This window comes from Nyctereutes procyonoides, unplaced genomic scaffold (genome assembly GCF_905146905.1).
Source record: "Nyctereutes procyonoides isolate TBG_1078 unplaced genomic scaffold, NYPRO_anot_genome, whole genome shotgun sequence".
Lineage (NCBI taxonomy): Eukaryota > Metazoa > Chordata > Mammalia > Carnivora > Canidae > Nyctereutes > Nyctereutes procyonoides.
In genome coordinates, this window is record NW_026575126.1 from 23,145,824 (window position 1) to 23,151,823 (window position 6,000).

The window sequence follows — 6,000 nt, forward strand, 5'->3', positions numbered from 1 at the left end:
ATGGCAGTCTGGCTCCCAGAATGGCAGGGTTGCTGTATTTGGAGGGTGTTGCTTCCACAGGATATTAAGTGCTCCTCTGAGAGTTCAAGATTAATCTCTAGGCAAAACAAGTGTGCTGGCTTTCTGCCTCACTTCTTGCTTCTGCACAAGCCCAGGTATTACCTTGGCGGGAGGACTTAACATTTTAAGGAAAGAGGAGGAAGAAGAAAGCTGATCAGCCTAATGGCAAGGTGGATTCTGCTCTGTTTCCCAGAGTCCCCACGTTATCTTGCACTTGCTTTGCAGCAACTTCCAACAGGAACTGGACTCAGAGCCATGTCCTCGGGTCTGCCCTTAAGCTTCCCCAGAAGGTTCCCCAGCTCCGAGCAGCCAGTGGATATTTGAGCAGCCAGCCATGTCACTCTTCTATGAGCTAAATAACTTTTTTTAGGAATCAGAAACCAAATAGTTTGAGGATACCAGAAAAGGTGATGAGTTCACTTTTCCTTAGCTGTACAAAAAAAGTGTTCCATGAAAAAATCAGAAGGGCATTTTTAAAGGAATTTGGAATTCACTTTTCTGTTCATTTTATTTTTCATTTTCTTCTTAAACTTAGCTATTTCGGAAATTGCTTATTAAAACCAAAATGAGTGAATGAGTGAATGAATGAATGAATGAATGAATTAAATAAAATAAAACCAAAAGATCAAGGTATCTTCTCCTGTCAAGCCAAATCTGACTTTTCTTTCATGGGAAGCTCAGGCAGCTTCAGGGAGAGAAGTGATCGCCTCTCCTGGGAATGCCAGTACTATCTGGCTCAATCTCCATAAATACTATTTAGTTTGTACTTTTCCCAACTTTCAACTGCCTGGCCCATTCATGGGGTTTTGAGTCTTCCAGGGAACTTCTGAACGTTGCCATGGACTCAGTATTAAAAGCCTACACAGGCAAACACCTTTGTACTACAGTGGGATTCTACTGGCTGTGAGCCACAGTAGAGGTAGACTCTGCAACACGGTCTCTCTCTGGAGGAGCCTGTCTTCCCCAAGAGTGTTAAATGAGTATGCCCACTTATTCTGTTCCATGACCTCGATGCCTGACTAGAAAAACTTCCTCAGACCATCCACCTTATGGGAATATAGGAAGAACATGTGGACCAAAGTGAAGAGACTCAGAAATGTCAAGCCATTTTTAAAGTAATAAAATCTGATTTTAAAACAAACTATATAATTCGAGTTGTTTGTGTAAGGCGTTAAGCCCCAAATAATGATATCTTGAAAGTTAAAATATACAGAAGTTACAATCCCTTCCAAATAGATGTACAGAGAAAAAGCTATAAGATCCTTGTTTTTTGTTTTTGTTTTGTTTTTTAAGATTTCATTTATTTATTCATGAGAGACACACAGAGAGGAGCAGAGGCAGAGGCAGGGGGAGAAACAGGCTCCCCAGAGGGAAACTGATGTGGGACTCGATCCCAGGATCCTGGGATCACAACCTGAGCCGATGGCAGACAACCACTGAGCCACCCAGGAATCCCAGATCCTTGTTCTTTGGCTCTTTACATTCAGATTACGACAAGTTAGATCCACTCATCTTCATGATTCACAGATTCTATATCTGCAAAGGTGTCTACTGGCTGGAATGTAACTGTTATCCCCAAGTCAATCCTCCCTGTCCTTCTGGGGTCATGAGAGACAGCAAAAAGTTGAAGTACTCAATGCACTCCTTTCTAGCTGAGGTCCAAGGAAGGCAGCTGAGTTCGAACAAAGGAGTGCTCTACCTTTTTGTTTCCATTCTTTCTACAAACAAACATCCTTTCTTACAGTCTATTTTGTGTCATGTTTTCCATGTTTTAGTGACTTTTGTTGGTGATTTTATGGTGTAAAGTGGCTCCAAGCATGTGCCGAAGTGCTGGCTAGTGCTCCTAAGCACAAAGCTGGAAGGGGCCTTAGGGGAGATTACACGTCTTATACAAGCTCCGTGTAGGCCGGAGTTACAGTGCTGTTGGCCATGAGTTCAGTGTTGATGAATCAACAGTATATAATAAAGTGCCTTAAGCAGAAACATACATTAAACAAGGTTATGTATTGATGGGTGGAGGCAACTGTTGTGACCAGAGGCTGGCAGGAATCTAACCTCAAATTTCCACTAGGAGCAATGGTTCAGTGTTTACTAATTCAATGTTCACAGAAACTTTATAGAACACAACTACCATAAATAATTAGAACCAACTATTTCCTCAAGCTTATAACTTCCCTTTTAAGGTATTTTAACTCTTGTGGTCTCTCTTTGTTGCCAATTTCTGTTCACCTTCACTTATTAAGAATCAGTTGTGTGGGCAACACCATGATAATTCCTTAGAGGGTCCAGAGGTGACTAAAGCTAATATCCTTGCCCTGCAGAAGCTTCTGGTCCAGCAGATGGGAGAAAAATTTGGATTGACAGAACCTAACAGTTTGAGGTAGGAATACTAATAATATCTTTTCAGGTGTTTACCATCACAGAATCATAAATTGCAAGACTTTGAAAACAACGGTGAGCTCACTGCCTCCTCCTTCGACATCTTTCTCACCTGGCTTCTGGGGCACCAAACCATCTCCCTGGTCTTGCCTTACCTGCACATTTCCCTTATTACTAAATGTTGGGCTGCCCCAGAACTCAGTGCTTGGGTCAGATTCTTTTCTATCTACACTCACTTCCTTGGTCATAGTATCTGCCTTTCTGATTTTAAATATTAACTAGACCCTAATGGTACTCCCTGACCTCTAAGTTCACATATCCACCTGCCTGCCTGATTTCTCCATATGAAAGTCCAAGGGGCATGTCAAAATTATCTCAAACTCCTGACACCAGCTTCTGATATCACCCCACTCCAAACTTCTCAGTCTGTAGTTTTCTTCATGTCAGTAGATAGCTATTTCTTCTGTGGCAAATTTTATATTCCAAGAATCCCACAATAATATATGCACTCTCATGTGCTCTTTCCACTCTCCAATGAAGAAATGGAGTTTATTTCCTTTTCTTCAACTCTTGGCAGAAATGACTGCCTTGATGCAAAACATGTATCAGAAGTGACACAAGACTTCCATGATGATGTCAAAAGTTTGATACACAAAATACCAACAGCATTTTTCACAGAACTAGAACACATAATCTTAAAATTCGTATGGAACACAAAATATCCCAAATATACAAATCAATCTTGAAAAAGAACAAAACTGGAGGTATTACATTCCCAGATTTCAAGATATACGAAAAATCTCCAATAATCAAAACAATATGGTAATGGTACAAAAATAGACACATAGACCAATAGAACAGAATAAAGAGGCCAGAGATAAACCTACAACTCTATGGTCACTTAATCTTTGGCAAAGGAGGCAAGAATATGCAATAGAAAGTCCCTTCAATAAACAGTGTTGGAAAACTGCACAGATACATGCAGAACAATGAAACTAGACCACTTTCTTACATCATACACAAAAGTAAATTCAAAATGGATGAAAGACCTAAGTGTGAGACCTGAAACCATAATAATCCTGGAATAGAGCAGAAGCAGTAATCTCTCTGGCCATAGCAACATTTTTCAAGATATGCCTTCCAAAGCAAGGGATACAAAAGCAAAAATAAACTATTGGGACTATATCAAAATAAAAAGCTTCCACACAACAAAGAAAATAATTAACAAAACTAGAAGACAACCTACTGAATGGGAGAACATATTTGCAAATGACATATCTAGTAAGGGGTTAGTATCCAAAATATGTAAAGAACTTACACAACTCAATGCCAAAAAAAAAAAAACAATTAAAAAATGGGCAGAAGACATGAACAGACATTTCTGCAAAGAAGACAGCCAGATGGCCAACAGACACATGAAAAGATGCTCAACGGGACTTAGTATCAGCAAATGCAAAGCAAAGCCACAAAGAGATCACTTCATACCTGTCAGAATGGCTAAAATAAATAATACAAAAAAAACAACAAGTGTTGGCAAGGATGTGGAGCAAAAGAAACCCCTTTGTACTGTTGGTGGTAATGTAAACTGGTGTAGCCACTGTGGAAGACAGTATGGAGGTTCCTCAAAAAATTAAAAATAGGAATTGGGGATCCCTGGGTGGCGCAGCGGTTTGGCGCCTGCCTTTGGCCCAGGGCGCGATCCTGGAGACCCGGGATCGAATCCCACGTCAGGCTCCCGGTGCATGGAGCCTGCTTCTCCCTCTGCCTGTGTCTCTGCCTCTCTCTCTCTCTCTGTATGACTATCGTAAATAAATTAAAAAAAATTAAAAAAAAATTAAAAATAGGAATTGCCATACGATCCAGTAATTCCACTACTGGGTATTTACCCAAAGAATATAAAATACTAATTCAAAAAGATATATGGCCCTATGTTTAATTGCAACATTATTTACAATAGCCAAATTACGGAAGCAGCCCACATGTCTATCATTAGATGAAGAAGATGTGGTATATATATATACAATGGAATATTATTCAACCATAAAAAGAATAAAATTTTGCCATGTGCAACAACATGGATGGATCTACAGGACATAATATTAACCGAAATAAGTCAGAGAAAGACAATGATTTGATTTCACTCCTACATAGAATTTAAGAAACAAAACAAACAAAGAAAAAAGAGACAAACCAAAAAAAACCAGACTATTAACTACAGAGAACAAACTGGTGGTTAGCAGAGGGGAGGTGGGTGGGGACGGGTGAAATAGGTGATGGGAATTAAGAGAGTACATTTATCACGATGAGCACCGAGGAACATAGAATTGTTGAATCACTATATTGTACATATGAAACTAATATAATAGTGTATGTTAATTATAATGGAATTAAAATTTTAAAAATGCTTTTGGGGAAAAATAACTTGGTACAGCTTCTACCTAGCTCTCTCTCTCTGAAGCCACTCACAACTGGAACCTTGGAACCCAGCCATCATGGTGTGAGGAAGCCAAGCAGCCATATGGAAAGGCCACATGTAGATGGCCCGACCTTAGCCAACAATCAGCATCAACTCACATAAGCAAGTGGGCAAACTCCCAGATGAAGCTAGCCCCCAACATTGGAGCTGCCTTGACTGACATTGAGCAGAAGCAAGCTGTTCCCTCAGAGCCCTGCCCAAACTGCAGATTTGTGAGCAATGTTGCTGTTGTTTACACCACTAAGTTGTGTGACTAGTGGTCCAATGGCTGTTTTTGCAGCCATAGCATTGTCAACACTGTTCAGGCCCAAACCATGGGGTCATCCTTGCCACCCCTCTTTCTCCCATATTCGTTCTTCCAATCTGTCAGGAAATGCTCACAAAACATATCAAAAATCTGAGCTCTTCTTGCACTCCATTGCTCCTAATCTTTCCAGTAGCTTCCCACCTAACTTCCCTGCTTCCATCCTACCCCTCTTTGATCTGATTCTCAACGCAGCAGCCAAAGTGATCCTATTAAAAATAAGTCAGATCATGTTAACTCTAATCAAAAGCTCAAATGACTTCCCATACCACTACACAATTTCCTCCCACCTCTCATGAGCTTTCTGTCCTCATTCCTTACTATCTTCAGTCCCCAGATCCACTGACCACTGCTCTTCTGTTCCCACCTGGGCCTTCAGACATGGTTTACTCCCTTACTTCCCTCAAGTCTTTACTCAATGTCGCCTTTTGCATGGGGATGTCCCCAGCCATGGTATTCTCCTTCTCTGCTTCATCTTTCTTCCCAGCACTCCTTACCACTCACATCATTTTAATTATTTATCTGGTTTCTCACTTGCTACCCACCCCACCACCAGCCTTATATACACAGAGACCACAGAATACGTAATAGAATGTTAGCTACATGATGACAGGGGTTTCTATCTGTTCTACTCACTAATGCATCCCTAGCATCTTAAACAGTACCTGGTTGGCACAATGAAGACCATTGATAAACATCTGTTGAATAAATGGATGAGATTAAATGCTCTGCAGGTTAGAGTCCTATCATCTAACTAGCCTTGGGGAAATCTGAACCCAAT